The sequence below is a fragment of the Anomaloglossus baeobatrachus genome, chromosome 2, assembly GCF_048569485.1.
Source record: "Anomaloglossus baeobatrachus isolate aAnoBae1 chromosome 2, aAnoBae1.hap1, whole genome shotgun sequence".
Taxonomy (NCBI): domain Eukaryota; kingdom Metazoa; phylum Chordata; class Amphibia; order Anura; family Aromobatidae; genus Anomaloglossus; species Anomaloglossus baeobatrachus.
The window spans coordinates 31,701,086-31,719,183 of record NC_134354.1 but is presented as its reverse complement, the minus strand read 5'-3'; the positions used below and the strand labels follow the sequence as shown (position 1 = coordinate 31,719,183).

General features: G+C 43.0%; 1 protein-coding gene across 1 annotated transcript in view; it reads left to right on the top strand.

Annotated features, from left to right (window-relative positions):
- The window catches only part of PCP4 (Purkinje cell protein 4), a 101,067-nt gene that overhangs the window by 65,350 nt on the left and 17,619 nt on the right, over positions 1-18,098 (top strand). The gene's annotated exons all lie outside the window — the stretch shown is intronic.

The following is an 18,098-nucleotide window of genomic DNA, read 5'->3' as shown; positions in this document are numbered from 1 at the left end:
TCTAACCACTTGACGTTGATGATGTTTCTTAATATAAATCGTGTAATTTTACCAATGATGAATGTAAAATCATCAATCGTCAGTTGACTGAATCACAAACCACCCTGAGAATCAAAAGTTAACAAATTGAAATCCTAGATGGATCCAATGAGTGTGAATTTCATTAAGCAACATAATGTGATGAGTGGTGTGTATGACCCCCGTGTTCCTGTGTGACCTCTGGACAACATCTCGGCATATTCCTCATGAGACGTTGGATGGAGTCCTGGGTGATCTCCTCCCAGACCTGGATCAGGACTAACTGTGACATTGGACAAGCTGTGGTGATAATCGTCAGCGATGGATGCACTGATACATAATGTATGACGTGTGTATCACGTGTGACGTGAAGTGTATGACCCCCGTGTTCCTGTATGACCTCTAGACAATGTCTGAACATGTTCATCATGAGACATTGGATGGAGTCCTGGGTGATCTCCTCCCAGGCCTGAATCAGAACATAACAGAGACCTTGGACAGGCTGTGGCAATAATCGTTAGTGTCGGATGCACTGATACATAATGTGATGGGTGGTGTGTGTGACTAACCCCCGTGTGCCTGTGTGACCACTGGACATTGTCTGGGAATGTTCCTCATGAGACGTTAGATGGAGTCCTGGGTGATCTCCCAAACCTGAATCAGGACATAACTGAGACATTGGACAGGCTGTGGTGATTATTAGCATAATGATACATATTATGATGAGTGTTGTGTATGACCCTATGTTTCTGTATGACCTCTGGACAACATCTGGGCATGTTCCTCATGAGACCTTTGATGAAGTACTGGGTGATTTCCTTGCAGACCTGGATGAAGACATAACTGAGACCTTGGACAGGCTGTGGCAATAATCGGCAGCGTCGGATGCACTGATACATAATGAGTGGTGTGTATGACCCTCGTGTTCCTGTATGACCTCTGGACAACGTCTGGGCATGTTTCTGATAAGACATTCCATGGAGTCCTGGGTTATTTCCTCCCAAACCTGGATTGGGACACAACTGAGACCTTGGACAGACTGTGGCGATACTTGGCAGCGTCGGATAAACTGATACATAATGTGAGAAGATGTGTGGTTTACCCTCATGTTCCTGTGTGACCTCTAGACAATGCTTGGCCATGTTGCTCATGAGACGTTGGATGGAGTCCTGGATGATTTCCTCCCAGGCCTAAATCAGGACATAACTGAGACCTTGGACAGGCTGTGGTAATACTGGGGAGCTTTGGATGCACTGATACATAATGAGTGGTGTGTATGACTCGCGTGATCCTGTATGACCTCTGCACAACGTCTGGGCATGTTCCTCATGAAACATTAGATTGAGTTATGGGTGATCTCCTCCCAGACCTGGATCAGGCCTTAACTGACACCCTGAACAGGCTGTGGCAATATTCAGCAGCATCGGATGCACAGATACATAATGTGATGAGTGGTGTGTATGACCCCCATGATCCTCTGTGACCTCTGGACAACGTCTGGGCATGTTCCTCATATTACGTTAGATGGGGTCATGGGTGATCTCCTCCCAGATCTGGATCAGGACAATACTGAGACCTTGGACAGGCTGGGGTGATACTCAGCAGCGTCGGATGCACAGATACATAATGTGATGAGTGGTGTGTATGACCGCCGTGGTCCTGTGTGACCTCTGGACAACGTCTGGGCATGTTCCTCATGAGACATTCGATGGAGTTCTGGGTGATCTCCTCCCAGACCTGGATCAGGACATAACTGAGACCTGGACAGGTTGTGGCAATACTCGTCTTTTTTCTGATACTCGTCTCCTCTTTTTGGGGTCGTCTTGCTGTACGACGGCACTGTACCTGTGCAGTCAGGCAAAGTCAGGAAACCCCCAAATCATAGTATGTTCACCGCCACTTAGAGTTGATCAAAAAGATTTGCAGGACCTTGTTCCACCTGACATGCCGGTAGTTGGCTGCTGCCAGTTCAGGACCGTGCGTGCATCCAGCCACCCACCGGCATGCCTAGCACCTCTTCGATTGGTAGGACCAGTACAATGTTAGCTTGGTGGCGGACTCACCAATGAGAACAGTAGCCAAGGGTGCCCATGGGTGGAAGGAGGTCCACAGGGCTACCAAAACGCCGCTAGACTAGCATCTAAATCTTAATGGCTCAACTTTACTATTGGGCAATATCGGGAAATTAATGGCGCAATCGTCTGCAATATACGGCATCTTCATGTTCCGCTGACACCGCTCATTGTAAATAAGCCTCAATATAAAGGTCATATAGTAAAGGTGCAGCCCTTTAAGACCTGTATAATTGCTGAATAAGACAAGCTGCCAAGAGCAGGAGCACGCAGAGAAATGACCTGGCGCAGCGCCCGGGTAGCTGTTGCAGGAATCAATGCAAGACAAAGCTGCTGCTTGAGTAAGTAATCTCGCGGAGACGATAGTTAAATAATTATGAATTTGGCAGAGCTGAAGGAGCTTCACCGGGAGCCGCACCGCCACGGAGGAGGACGTGCGCTGAGAGCAAAGCACCCGCGTGCTGCGCAGGATTAATAATCCTCCCATGGTGCTTTTAAATCGGCGCCTTTTCCTAGAGATGAAAAGTTTTATTATCCCATTATGTAAACCTGAAAGCTAATATTTCCAGCGATCCGGGCGTCCGTGTGCGAGGCGACACAATGGAGGCTCATTGTAAACGTCTCAAGTGAAATATGTGCATTTTCCAAAAAAGATTTATTATCCGACTGTCACTTGGAGGCAGAAAGCTGTGCTGTGTTGTTTGCTTTTTTTTGTTTGTTTTTTTTGGGGTTTTTTTTGAGGGATGGGGGGTTCTAAATTTGATACAGCGTATATATAATAGTGCCATACAATGTATAAATAATAGTGCAATAGAGCGCATATATAATAGTGTTATACAGTGTATAAATAATAGTGCCATACAATGTATAAATAATAGTGCGATAGAGCGCATATATAATAGTGTTATACAGTGTATAAATAATAGTGACATACAGTGTATAAATAATAGTGCCATACGATGTACAAATAATAGTGCCATACAGTGCATATAAATAATAGTGCCATACAGTGTATAAATAATAGTGCCATACAGTGCATATATAATACTGTAGTGCCATATAGTGGATATATAATACTGCCATACAATGCATATATAATAGTGCCATACAGACTATATATAATATTGCCAGAGTATATATACATAATAGTGGGATACAGTGCATATAGAATAGTCATAAAGTGTACATATATAATAGTGCCATATAGTGTATAAATAATAGTGCCGTACAATGGATATATAATACTGCCATACAGTGTATATATAATAGTGCCATACAGAGTATACATTTTAGTGCCATATAGTGCATACAGTACAGACCAAACGTTTGGACACACCTCCTCATTCAAAGAGTTTTCTTTATTTTCATGACTCTGAAAATTGTAGATTCACATTGAAGGCGTCAAAACTATGAATTAACACATGTGGAATGAAATACTTAAAAAAGTGTGAAACAACTGAAAATATGTCTTATATTCTAGGTTCTTCAAAGTAGCCACCTTTTGCTTTCATTACTGCTTTGCACACTCTTGGCCTTCTCTTGATGAGCTTCAAGAGCTAGTCACTGGAAATGGTTTTCCAACAGTCTTGAAGGAGTTCCCAGAGATGCTTAGCACTTGTTGGCCCTTTTGCCTTCACTCTGCGGTCCAGCTCACCCCAAACCATCTCGATTGGGTTGAGGTCTGGTGACTGTGGAGGCCAGGTCATCTGGCGTAGCACCCCATCACTCTCCTTCTTAGTCAGATAGCCCTTACACAGCCTGGAGATGTGTTTGGGGTCATTGTCCTGTTGAAAAATAAATGATGGTCCAACTAAACGCAAACCGGATGGAATAGCACGCCGCTGCAAGATGCTGTGGTAGCCATGCTGGTTCTGTATGCCTTCAGTTGTGAATAAATCCCCAACAGTGTCACCAGCAAAGCCCCCCCACACCATCACACCTCCTCCTCCATGCTTCACGGTGGGAACCAGCCATGTAGAGTCCATCTGTTCACCTTTTCTACAAAGACACGGTGGTTGGATCCAAAGATCTTAAATTTGGACTCATCAGATCAAAGCACAGATTTCCACTGGTCTAATGTCCATTCCTTGTGTTCTTTAGCCCAACTAAGTCTCTTCTGCTTGTTCCTGTCCTTAGCAGTGGTTTCCTAGCAGCTATTTTACCATGAAGGCCTGCTGCACAAAGTCTCCTCTTAACAGTTATTCTAGAGATGTGTCTGCTGCTAGAACTCTGTGTGGCACTGACCTGGTCTCTAATCTGAGCTGCTGTTAACCTGCAATTTCTGAGGCCACTCGTTTTTCTTTACTTAGCTGCTTTTTTCTTTCCATAATACAAATTTTAACAGTCTATTCAGTAGGACTATCAACAACTGATGGTCCCAACCCCATTTATAAGGCAAGAAATCCCACTTATTAATATTAAACCTGACAGGGCACACCTGTGAAGTGAAAACCATTTCCGGTGACTACCTCTTGAAGCTCATCAAGAGAATACCAAGAGTGTGCAAAGCAGTAATCAAAGCAAAAGGTGGCTACTTTGAAGAACCTAGAATATAAGACATATTTTCAGTTGTTTCACACTTTTTTGGTAAGTATTTCATTCCACATGTGATAATTCATAGTTTTGATGCCTTCAACGTGAATCTACAATTTTCAGAGACATGAAAATAAAGAAAACTCTTTGAATGAAAAGGTGTGTCCAAACGTTTGGTCTGTACTGTATATAATAATGCCATACAGTCTATATATAATAGTTCCATACAGTGCGTATATAATAATGCCATATATTCATCCATTCTTCCTTGGAGATGTCTTCCAGTTCTGTGAGATTTCTGGCTTGTCTCCCAGTTCTGTGAGATTCCTGGCTCGTCTTGCATGGACTGCTCTTTTGAGGTCTAGCCACAGATTTTCAATGATGCTCAGATCAGAGGACTGTAACATTGCAAAACCTTCAGCTTGTGCCTTTTCAGGTCGTCTATTGTGGATTTTGACGTGTGTTTAGGATCATTATCCATTTGTAGAAGCCATCCTCTTTTCTTCTCTTTTCAATTTCAGCTTTTTACATATAGTGTTATGGTTTGCATCAAGAATTTGTTGAAATTCATTGATTCCATTCTTCCCTCTACCTGTGAAATGTTCCCTGTGCCATTGGCTGCAACATAACCCCAAAGCCTGATTGATCCACCCTCATGCTTAATGGTTGGCGAGATATTCTTTTCCTGAAATTCTGTGCCCTTTTTTCTCCACACATAGCTTTGGTCATTGTGGCCAGAGTTCTGTTTTAACCTAGTGGGTCCACAGGACTTGTTTCCAAAATGCATCAGGCTTGTTTAGTTGATCTTTTGCAGTCTTCTGACACTGAATGTTAAGGTGAGGACACAGAAGAGGTTTTCTTCTGATGACTCTTCCATGAAGGCCATATTTGTGCAGGTGTCTTTGAATAGTAGAACAATGTGCCACAGCTCCAGAGTCTGCTAAATCTTCCTGAAAGTCTTTTGCAGTCAGGCAGGGGTTCTGATTTGCCTCTTTAGCAATCTTATGAGAAGCTCTTACAGAAATTTTGCTTAGTCTTCCAGACTTTACCTTGACCTCCAATGTTCCTGGTAACTGACATTTCTTAATTACATTTCAAACTCAGGAAAGGTCAACTTGAAAACGCTTTGCTATCTTCGTATAGCCTTCCCCTGCTTTGTAGGCCTCCACCATTTTCAGAGTGCTAGGCAGCTGCTTAGAAGAACTCATTGCCGCTTTTCTTTGGCACAAGGTTAGAAGAGGCTGGGTTTTTATAAAGATGTGAAATTTGCATCACTGGGCCTTTCCTAACAATGATAGTGATCAAGCCATAACCCTAACAGGCTAATTAAGGCCTGAAACCTTGGTCAAAGTAATCTGAGCACACAAATATCCAAGGGTGCCAAAACTTTTGCATCGGCCCATTTTCCTTTTTGTATTTTTTAAACAGTAAAAGATGAAAATAATTTTAAAACCTCCGTTAACGCAAGGTGTTTATTATGTAAAAAAAAAAATCCTACCAAGAAGAATAATTTCAGAAATGTTTTCACCATTAATGTCTCCCAGAATCTGTAGAATTCAATTGCAAAATAAACTAAAATCTTTGTGGGTGTAAAAATGAAAATACAGAACTAACATAATGTGGTTGCATAAATCTGCACACCCGTAAACTAATACTTTGAATTTATGACAACATTCAGTCTTTTTGCTTTGGAATTTATCAGGAATTGCACAGCCATAATTGGCAATTTTTGCCCACTTTTCCTTGCACTAGCTCCACATCTGTCAGATTGCGGGGGCATCTCCTGTGTACAGCGCCTTCTGCAAATCACTCACAGGATGTCAATTATATTTAGGTATGGGATCTGATGGGGACATTTCAAAACTTTGCTCTTCTTTTGTTGAAGCTGTTGTTTTCTTGATGTAGAAGTCACTAACGGTCAGTGTTGTGCTGAAAGGTGAAATTCCTATTCATCTTAAAGTTTTTAGCAGAAGTCTGAAGGTTTTGTTGCAAAACTGACTGATATTTGTAACAGTACATAATTTCTTCCACCTTGACTAAAGCGCCAGTTCAACCTGCCAAAAAACAGCCCCAAAGCATAATACTGCCTCCACCATGCCTCACTGTGGGTATGTTGTTCTTTTGGTTATACGCAGTGTTGATTTAGTGCCAAACATACCTTTTGCAATTATGGCCAAAACTTTCAACCTTGGTCTCATCAGACATAACACATTTTCCCAAATGCTTTTGGCAGACTTCATGTATATTTTGGCAAAGCATAGCTAGACTTGGATGTTTTTATTTGAAGGAAAAGACTTTCATTTTGCCTCCCTAATCCACAGGCTAAATATATGAACATGCGACATTATTGTCTCAGGCAGTACACAAATAGTACTTGCCAGAAATTCCTGCATCTCTTTTAATATTGCTGTAGACCTCTTGGCAGCCTCCCAAACCAATTTTTCTTTTGTCTTTTTGTCCATTTTTGAGGGAAGTCCAGTGCTAGGAAAGGTCACAATTGTACCAAATTTAAGACACTTATTGTTGATGTCTTCAGTTTTCCATAGTTTATCTAATGACTTGAAAATTGTACTCTTCTCCTGACTCATAACTTCCAAAATGAGATCACTTTGCTGTGTTGTCAGCTGTTTATGCTTAAGTTTCAACAATGAGATCCTTTTGCTGTGTTATCAGCTGTTTATCCTTAAGTTTCAACAATGAGATCCCTTTGCTGTGTTATCAGCTGTTTACGCATAAGTTTCAACTATGAGATCCTTTTGCTCTGTTATCAGCTGTTTATCCTTAAGTTTCAACAATGAGATCCCTTTGCTGTGTTGTCAGCTGTTTATCCTTAAGTTTCAACAATTAAATACTTTTGCTGTGTTATCAGCTGTTTATCCTTAAGTTTCAACAATGAGATCCCTTTGTTGTGTTATCAGCTGTTTACGCATAAGTTTCAACTATGAGATCCTTTTGCTGTGTTATCAGCTGTTTACGCATAAGTTTCAACAATGAGATCCTTTTACTGTGTTGTCAGCTGTTTATGTTTCAACAATGATATCCCTCTGCTGTGTTATCAGCTGTTTATGCATAAGTTTCAGCAATGAGATCCCTCTGCTGTGTTATCAGCTGTTTATGCATAAGTTTCAGCAATGAGATCCCTTTGCTGTGTTGTCAGCTGTTTATGTTTATGTTTCAACAATGATATCCCTTTGCTGTGTTATCAGCTGTTTAAGCCTAAGTTTCAACAATGAGATCCCTCTGCTGTGTTGTCAGCTGTTTATGCATAAGTTTCAGCAATGAGATCCCTTTGCTGTGTTGTCAGCTGTTTATCCTTAAGTTTCAACAATGAGATCCCTTTGCTGTGTTATCAGCTGTTTACGCATAAGTTTCAACAATGAGATCCTTTTACTGTGTTATCAGCTGTTTATGTTTCAACAATGATATCCCTCTGCTGTGTTATCAGCTGTTTATGCATAAGTTTCAGCAATGAGATCCCTTTGCTGTGTTGTCAGCTGTTTATGTTTATATTTCAACAATGATATCCCTTTGCTGTGTTATCAGCTGTTTAAGCCTAAGTTTCAACAATGAGATCCCTCTGCTGTGTTGTCAGCTGTTTATGCATAAGTTTCAGCAATGAGATCCCTTTGCTGTGTTGTCAGCTGTTTATGTTTACGTTTCAACAATGAGATCCCTTTGCTGTGTTGTCAGCTGTTTATGCCTAAGTTTCAACAATGAGATGCCTTTGCTGTGTTGTCAGCTGTTTATGCCTAAGTTTCAACAATGAGATCCCTCTGCTGTGTTGTCAGCTGTTTATGCATAAGTTTCAGCAATGAGATCCTTTTACTGTGTTGTAAGCTGTTTATGTTTACGTTTCAACAATGAGATCCCTTTGCTGTGTTGTAAGCTGTTTATGTTTACGTTTCAACAATGAGATCCCTTTGCTGTGTTGTCAGCTGTTTACAGATCATGGCTTTTACTGTAAAATGCAACTAAGAAAATGACAAAAAAATCCTACTAAAATATCTAAACTTTATATGGGGTTAATCAGAATTACTTTAAACATACTGATTACTATGTAACATGAGTGTAAATACTATAGATTCCATATGTGATAGTACCATAAAGTGTGTATATAGATATATATTAATACCATATAGTGCATATATTATATTGCCAAAGTGTAATATATAATAGTAGGATGGAGTGGACGGGTGACAGGGCCCTACAATGCTTATTTAATAGTGCAATAAAGTGCACATATAATTGTGATATACAGTGTGCATATAATAGAGAAATACAGCACATATATGACATAGAAGAGCTATGACATATGACCCTGTGACATATGCACTATATGGCACTATTATATAAGCATTACATGGTCCCCATGTTTCTGTACGTTTCCATTAGCTACTCTAGTTTCCTTCCACACCCGTAAACTACTATTGCTATGAAATTCACCAAGGAGTTTGTGTGTGTAGAATAGAAAAATTGGATACTGACCCCTATTTGAGTAGAGGCTAATGTGAATGGTTGGTGGAATACGGTGTCATATCATTATATATATATAATACAAAACTTTGTTGCATATACAATTGCGACCGAAAGTGTTGCCACCTTGAAATTGTTCCAGAAAATGATATATTTCTCCCAGAAAATTATTGCAATTACACGTTTTCTTATACACATTTATTTCCGTTGTGTGTATTGGAACAACACAACAACAAAAAGAGGGAAAAAAGAGCAAATTGGACATAAACACACTGCAAGAAGCCCCAGAAATGAGTGGAAATAAATCTCTGGAGATTACTGAAGCGGCAGCAATGAGTCCGGATCTAAATCCCATTAACTCCTGTGGAGAGATCTTAAAATTGCTGTTGGGAGAAGAGAAGACGCTTCCAAATATGAGAGATCTGGAGACATTTAGAAAGAAGAGTCCGAAATTCCAGGTGAGAGGAGGAAGAAGCTTGTGGACAGTTATAGGAAGAGATTGATTGCAGGTATTTATTCCAATAGTAAACGGTGTGACACCAATTGTTAAGTTGAGGGGGACAACAATTTTGTTCAGCCCACTTTTACAGTTTTGTGTGAAATGATGCCCAATCTGCCTTTTTTTCTAAGTTTCATTGGTGTTGTTTCAATCCACACAAAGGAAATAAACTTGTGCATAATAAAACATGTATAATTGCGATAATTTTCCAGAAGAAATACTTCATTTTCTGGAACAATATCAAGGGTGCCAAAACTTTCGGCCATGACTATAATAGGGCTCTAAAATATATGAGTAAGGACTGTGAATAAAGCACCAGAACCATCATTGATGCATGAATACAGCACCAGAACCATCATCAGTACATGTGTACATTTACAAAAAAAACCCCAATAATAAATACACAAATACAGCACCAAAGCCATCATCAGTACATCAATACAGTACCAGAAGTAACATCAGTACAAGAATACAGTACCAGTTGCCGCATCAGTACAAGAATACAGTACCAAAAGCAGCATCAGTACAAGAATACAGTACCAGAAGCCACATCAGTACAAAAATACAGTACCAGAAGCCACATCAGTACAAGGATACAGTGCCAGAAGCAACATTAGTACAAAAATACAGTACCAGAAGCAGCATCAGTACAAGAATACAGTACGAGAAGCAACATCAGTACAAGAATACAGTACAAGAATCACCATCAGTACAGGAATACAGCAGTGGAACCACCATAAACACAGCAATATTGCATAAAAAACATCAGTATAGGAATCAATCACACCCAACCACCATCAGTGCATGAGTACAGCTTCCCATACACATTGCCTCGCCCGTGCACTCACATGCAGCACTCAGTGGCAATAACTTGTTGCGCTCTAGTTTTACAGGCAACTCAAACCTTTTTGCTGAGTAGTGGTGGATGGAGAGAGAAATGGGCCCCTGTGCATATATGGGCCCTTTTGAAGTCCAATAGTTCTGCTTTGGAGGTAGAAGTGGCCCCCTTATCTCTTGGACCCCTGTGTGGCTGCACAGGTTACACTCGTGATATGTTCGCCCCCGTTTCCAGATCCAATTCAGCACCCAACTTGGAAAACTGTCCATAGCCACAACAAAGCGACACCCTACCAAATATTTCCTCAAAAAGTCACAGATATATCATTAATTGCATAAACCAGGACATACAGTACCGACCAAAAGTTTGGACACACCTTCTCATCTCTAGAACAACTATTAAGAGGAGACTTTGTGCAGCAGCCTTCATGGTAAAATATGGAAAAAAGGAGAACCAGAGCAAAAAGCTGAATCAGATATTACAAAAGTTTTTATTCAAGGTGCACAGTGCAATACATGAAACATTGATGTACAATAAAAAGAGTGGGTGAGGAACATGGGTACAAGACAGATCAACATTAGCTGGGTATGGACTAGCAGGCAAAAAAATGTTCGGTATTAATAAATAATATCTCTGTTGTGTCATCTTGGCCTCCTCATTCATTCATTCACTGTGTCCGGAGTCTTGTGCGCATGCGTGCGCCCGCCTTTTTGTCCCCTGGCCGCGCTCCGGCGTCTCCATGGAGTCCGCGCGTGCGCGGCGGTCTCGGCGGAAACACCGGCTTTCGCCTTGACCTCCGCGCATGCGCCTGACTCCTTCACGGCTGGGGCTACGTAACGGGGGACGTCTTGGCGGGCCCACGCATGCGCCGTCTGACTCCGGAACTGCGAATTCCATTCGCGTTTCCCATTTCCGCGGAGCTATTTATGGGTCACCCTACCGGATATGTGCATCACTCCTTACCTTCCCCCATGATGAAGCGGCAAGCGATGTGCTAACAGCCGCGAAACGTGCGTCGGGCCCCCTGCCACTGGTCTCAGGTAATATGTTCTTTCATTCGGGCACTTAGCCTCATCCCCACTCTTTTGCCGTCGAGATAACCTCTCCTGTTTTTGTCCTATTTTCCATCCTAAACCCCCTTGGCATTTTGTCAAATGGACTCTCCACTTACCACTCTGGATTTGGGTTATTAACTACCCTGGGGGTTTGTTCTATTGACACTCTATTCATCTTTTATACCATTCATAACTAAGGGTATTCATTGGCCTCTTTCTGACCACTCAGTCGGGAGTATTTCTGTTCTGTAGGGTTCTACATTGATTTCACGTAATTTAATGCTATTGTACTTACTCTGCATCTCGGAATGTCTCCTGTTTGCTAGTTATACTCCCTACCAATGACCTTTACTCAACACAGGGATCTGCCCTTTGTCTATTAACCCTTAGGATACTCAGCTTTATCTGACCCCCTCCAGTCCCTGATCCCCCCTTTTTTCCAGGTGACCAGGGGCTTACTAATATTATACTTGCATTACCCCTCCTTATATACTCTTGTGTCTCCTGGGCAACGGAGTTTCCATTTACTAATCGGGATTTGGGTTGTTATCCTCATCCACCTTGGGGGTCTGCTAAACTGTTAGATCACACACCATTTACCTTAAGTGGTACTTCTTTGGCTTAGTTCTTTGATTATCCAGTCAGGAGCACATCTCCTCCCATTTGGGTTTCCGTACTAGTTACTTGTGATTTTATCCTTCCTCATTCTTGGATATTTCCTGACTGCTAATCATTCCTTTGCCAAATTATTTTGATCCACCAATAGGTTTGGTCCTCGGTGTTTTAACCCTAATGGGTTAACTGCATTCATATGCTCTTACCTAGTATATTGATTCATTTCATTTATCCTAGGCAATTAGGGGTTTATTAATACCGAACATTTTTTTGCCTGCTAGTCCATACCCGGCTAATGTTGATCTGTCTTGTACCCATGTTCCTCACCCCCTCTTTTTATTGTACATCAATGTTTCATGTATTGCACTGTGCACCTTGAATACAAAAATAAAAAAACTTTTGTAATATCTGATTCAGCTTTTTGCTCTGGTTCTCCTTTTTTCCATGTATTTTGAGCTGCTGAAAACCTGAGGTGGCTTGCCCACCAGGTTCTTCCTGTCTTGTTTTCCCAATGGAATGTATATTTCTTCATGGTAAAATAGCTGTCAGGAAACCACTGCTAAGGACAGGAACAAGCAGAAGAGACTTGTTTGGGTAAAGAACACAAGGAATAGACATTAGACCAGTGGAAATCTGTGCTTTGGTCTGATGAGTCCAAATTTGAGATCTTTGGAACCAACCACCGTGTCTTTGTAGAAAAGGTGAATGGATGGACTCTACATGGCTGGTTCCCACCGTGAAGCATGGAGGAGGAGGTGTGATGGTGTAGGGGTGCTTTGATGGTGACACTGTTGGGGATTTATTCACAACTGAAGGCATACAGAACCAGCATGGCTACCACAGCATCTTGCGGCAGCATGCTATTCCATCCGGTTTGCGTTTAGTTGGACCATCATTTATTTTTCAACAGGACAATGACCCCAAACACACCTCCAGGCTGTGTAAGGGCTATTTGACTAAGAAGGAGAGTGATGGGATGCTACACCAGATGACCTGGCCTCCACAGTCACCAGACCTGAACCCAATCGAGATGGTTTGGGGTGAGCTGGACCGCAGAGTGAAGGCAAAAGGGCCAACAAGTGCTAAGCATCTCTGGGAACTCTTTCAAGACTGTTGGAAGACCATTTCCGGTGACTACCTCTTGAAGCTCATCAAGAGAATGCCAAGAGTGTGCAAAGCTGTAATCAAAGCAAAAGGTGGCTACATTGAAGAACCTAGAATATAAGACATATTTTCAGTTGTTTCACACTTTTTTAAGTATTTCAGTCCACATGTTTTAATTCATAATTTTGATGCCTTCAATGTGAATCTACAATTTTCCTGAAAATAAAGAAAACTCTTTGAATAAGGAGGTGTGTCCAAACTTTTGGTCTGTACTGTATATTAAGTACTTAAAAATGCAGACTGATAAATGGTCCCGGCACTGGTGGCACAATTAGGAGAGATTTGACTTCCTGCTTGTTGGATTGGTGTTGTTTAAAAACAAGTCTGTGCCGCATTGAGAGTCAGTCTACTGTATGGCACAGCTTCCTGTGACCGCTGCATCACCTGTAATTACATAATTCTCATGTTGTGGTGGGTCAGACCTGAAGAGCAGGGTTTGATAAGCAGAATACAAAATGTAGTGATGGGGAGGGGGGAGCTCGAGCCTAGAAATAAGCCCGTTACTGTAGTGGAGTGTGGACTGGAAGCAAATTAGGCTTCGTCTATCACCTGTGAATGTTTGCAGTTTCCTACAGAAATCTAAGCAATTCGCTGGCTTTAATATGTAGCAGAACCCAACAGGCGGCTGCGGAGTCCCACAGGCTATTGATTCTTCCGCTCTCAGACACGCAGAACATTGCAGAGCAGCGTGAGCGTGCAGGTAAATGAGGAGCGGCGGAGAAGGTCGCGCCAGGCCTCTTACATCACGCTCTACATTCGTTTTTCAAGAGTCTATTGATTGGTTTTATAATTCCTTCTATTTAACTCCAGATTCCGCCGTGTAATATTTATAACACCGGCGGATAGCGGAGTACAAGGTGAGATTTTACGGGTTTTCTGTGGGTAGATGAAACATTTGTTCTCACAGGATCTGAAGCAAGATTATTTCTTCAACCTCTTCACCCCCGGGGAGAGTAAAAAGTTCAGCAGTGTGTGCATAGGATGGAATGAAACAAAAGATAGTCACTGCGTACATACATTACTGATCCTGTACTAGCCATAAGCTATATTGTGCCGCCCCCGTGTTGGCAGCCTGCCGCCGCTCGGGTACGGGCCTTCCGGTGGGTGGCTCGAGGGTCTCCGAACCCGGGGGATCCCGCGGACACTCCGAATGAATAGAGTTGGGGGGTGGTGGATGTAGGACGTATATGTACGGGCTGGGCCGTACTAGGTTTGTGACGCCACCCACGGTATGTAGTGAGTTTGGACACAACCGCTGCAGTTACGGGGCACCCGGGGGGAGATGATGTGCAACAAGTTGTTAACCCCTCCGTGGGCAGGGATGGTGGCCCCGGGACGCGTTGGGATTCGCTGGTGCAGGGAGATGGGCGACCGCAGGGTACTGGTTTACTCACTAGTGAAGGAAACACACGAGTCTCTGGTAAACCAAGGTGATGGTGGTCGGTGCCCGCAGCCGGCTGCGTTCCGGTCCCCCACCCGGCTGGTGGTCTCTGTCTTTCTTCCGCACCTTTGTGTAATGGTGGACTACCTGTGCGTGCAATTTCAGGAGTCCGCTCCCGGCTGGATGTGGCCTAAGGAGCCCTTGCCCGCAGACGCTGGCCCGTGGGATCTCTGAGCCCTGACGGTGGCCTATTATCCCCCTCAATGGGCTGTTGCCTTCTATCGGGACTTTGGGTGGGACAAGACCTCTAGTCCTGGCCTCAATCAGTTAATTAACCAGTTCCAGTTGGTTCTGGACCTAGCTTCAGGGTCTGAGTACCCCCCTGTGTGCTCCGGTTTCCGAGTCGGTTCCCCGGGTCGGTACCAGCGGGCCACTACCCTGTCTCGGTCCACCTCGGTTCCACCGAGCCGTCTTCCCGGCTCCTGCAGACGGAGACCGCCGTCTGCCTCCTAGCCAAAGGCACCAGGGCTCCTACCCTGGCACCTGTCAGTTTGCTTCAGGCCTGACACACAGGGCTGACCTCCACTCTCCTTGAACTCTCAAACTGAACTGTCTGTAGACTCTCTGTTTTCCCGCCCCCGGGCTGTCTAGACTCCTTGGTGGGCGTCTTCCAACCGCCTGGCTCAACCCCCTGGTGTGTCCATCTAGCCCTGAGGGGGGTGACTAGGGTTTTGAAGGATGGATGATGTCACCTGTGAGGGAAAGGTGTTGTGCAGAGGCCTATCTGTGACTACCTGGCCCGGCCAGGGCATCACAATATCCTGTATTATACTCCAGAGCTGCACTCACTATTCTGCTGGTGCAGTCACTGTGCACATACATCAAATTACTGATCCTGTACTGATCCTGAGTTACATCCTATATTATACTCCAGAGCTGCACTCACTATTTTGCTGCTGCAGTCACTGTGCACATACATTACATTACTGATCCTGTACTGATCCTGAGTTACATCCTGTATTATATTCCAGAGCTGCACTCACTATTCTGCTGGTGCAGTCACTATGTACCTACATTACATTACTGATCCTGTACTGATACTGAGTTACCCCCTGTATTATACTCCAGAGCTGCACTCACTATTCTGCTGGTGCAGTCACTGTGTACATACATTATATTACTGATCCTGAGTTACCTCCTGTATTATACTCCAGAGCTGCACTCACTATTCTGCTGGTGCAGTCATTATGTACATACATTACTTATCCTGCACTGATCCTGAGTTACCTTCTGTATTATACCCCAGAGCTGCACTCACTATTCTGCTGGTGCAGTCACTGTGTACATACATTATATTACTGATCCTGAGTTACCTCCTGTATTATACTCCAGAGCTGCCCTCACTATTCTGCTTTACTTAAAGGCAATGATGTGGCATGAATGAGACATTAGTATTGATCAGGATTGTAGTAACGTGCAGATTAGGCATTTTATATTGGCCTATGAGTATTATTGTCGGGGGCCAGATCCGCCCCTGGTCGTTACATTGCCTGGGTGTCAGAGGTTCCAGCAGGTTGTCAGGTCCGGCCTCTTATATTCCCATATTTTGTCACCCGCCTCTTGTGGACTGCGCGGCCGCTGACAGGAGCTCGCTCGGCTCATGTAAAGCATCAGAGATGTCTTTTATGTTTCCATGCAAATCTATGCAAATCACAATGAAAAGATGAAATAAGACTCAGCGCTGTGAGAGGGGAATTTGGTTAAAGGAGCAGAACAGTTTCCATAAAATATGAGCGGTAACGTGCTCATCTTACCAGAAAATATCCATCCTGAGCCATTGTATGGCGGTATTATTTATCTGCACACATGTGGAGGTAGATGGGTAGTAATTTTTGGGTATTCTGTGGTGGCATCGCTCTAAACCACATTGTTATTTGGGCACTGGATTTACAATTGTAGCAAACCCTCATTTAGAAGAAATATAAGAGACCTGTGAGACTTTAGGCGTGAGAAAATATATAATAAAAAAAATTGGAATTTAATTTTTATTTTAGACGCACTGGTGGCAATAGAAGCTCATTTTTATTACATAAAAAGAGGCAAATTATAGTGCAAATATGGCGTGTACCAGAACCTCTGCACAAATGGTGCAAATCAAACAATACATTTCCTCTATTGTGTTCTGGAGGTTCCGAGGGGGTGGAGCATGACACCAAGAGCTCTCACCATTGGTAGAATGCCTGTGTTATGCTCCACCCCCTAAGGTCCAATGCTAAGAATAACACAATATTAGGTGAAGTTTTATTAAAATTCTGTAAAACTTAAAGACCTGTCACTTGCTGAAAATACTTGTGTTAAATACCATGTAACAATCTCTTGGCTCACCTTATTCTGTTGCTTTTTCCATTTTGTGCTGCAAAGCTCCATTGCAGAGATATTCACATTTGTTGCTTTTAGAGCACAGTATGGGAAATCTCTGCTCGTAATGCAACTGGGCCTTCTCCCCTCCTTCCAAGATGTTCAGCTCTGCAGCGGATTTAACTGTCCAAGACCTTGCCAAGCTGAGAAAAAGGGATGCTGAAGAAATTCACATATGTTGCTTTTAGAGCACTGAGTGGTATCCCTAGTGCTGGGCCCTAAATAGATAACGGGAGGGATGAGCTTTTTGTCAACCCCACTAAACACTAAAGAAGACAACAAGGGGTACACACAGGGGAAATGCATGAACTACTTATCCACAGATGACACAGGTAGAAGTTCAGTAACATTTTCAGCAGTGAAACTACAGAGGAGTACAAGCCACTTGCTTGCACCCAGGGCATGGATAACTGCAGAATATCATCAGCACCAGTCTAAGGCAGGAAGGGGTATATAAACACCAAGAGAATACTGATGATCAGCAGCTGGGTGGAAGATGAGCTCCTGCTGGGTCCAAAAGGGGGGAGAGATGAATCCAGCAGGAAAGCTACCTATACCAATGAATACTGACAGCAGGAACTATGGAAAGTCAGGGAGAATTCCGCGTAGCCAAATGCTGTGACCTTCTATTGCCAGAAATCACATGACTGACTCACCCGTGACACACCCGCGACAGGTAAGCCCTCAAAGTATAATAAACAGGGGGCCAAACAAAGGGCTAAAAAAAAACCCAATAAAACATTATACTAACTTGTTCTAGGATTACCCCAAACCTGCCTAAGATCCCCATCCGGTCCTCTGATATAAATTAATTTTTGGCCTGGATCGACCTGAGCCTATAGGGTCTCATGTGGTCAATAATGTGCATCGTCCTTTGTGGTCATGGTGGACTTCAGATCTAAGACCAATCCAAAAACCAAAACGATAAAGACAATCCAAACACCAATTTGGAGTGAGCAGAGAACCACTCAGGGAGCTGTTGAATAATGAGGGATAGGAGCCCATATGTTGTCCCTAACCTCAGGGATACTCC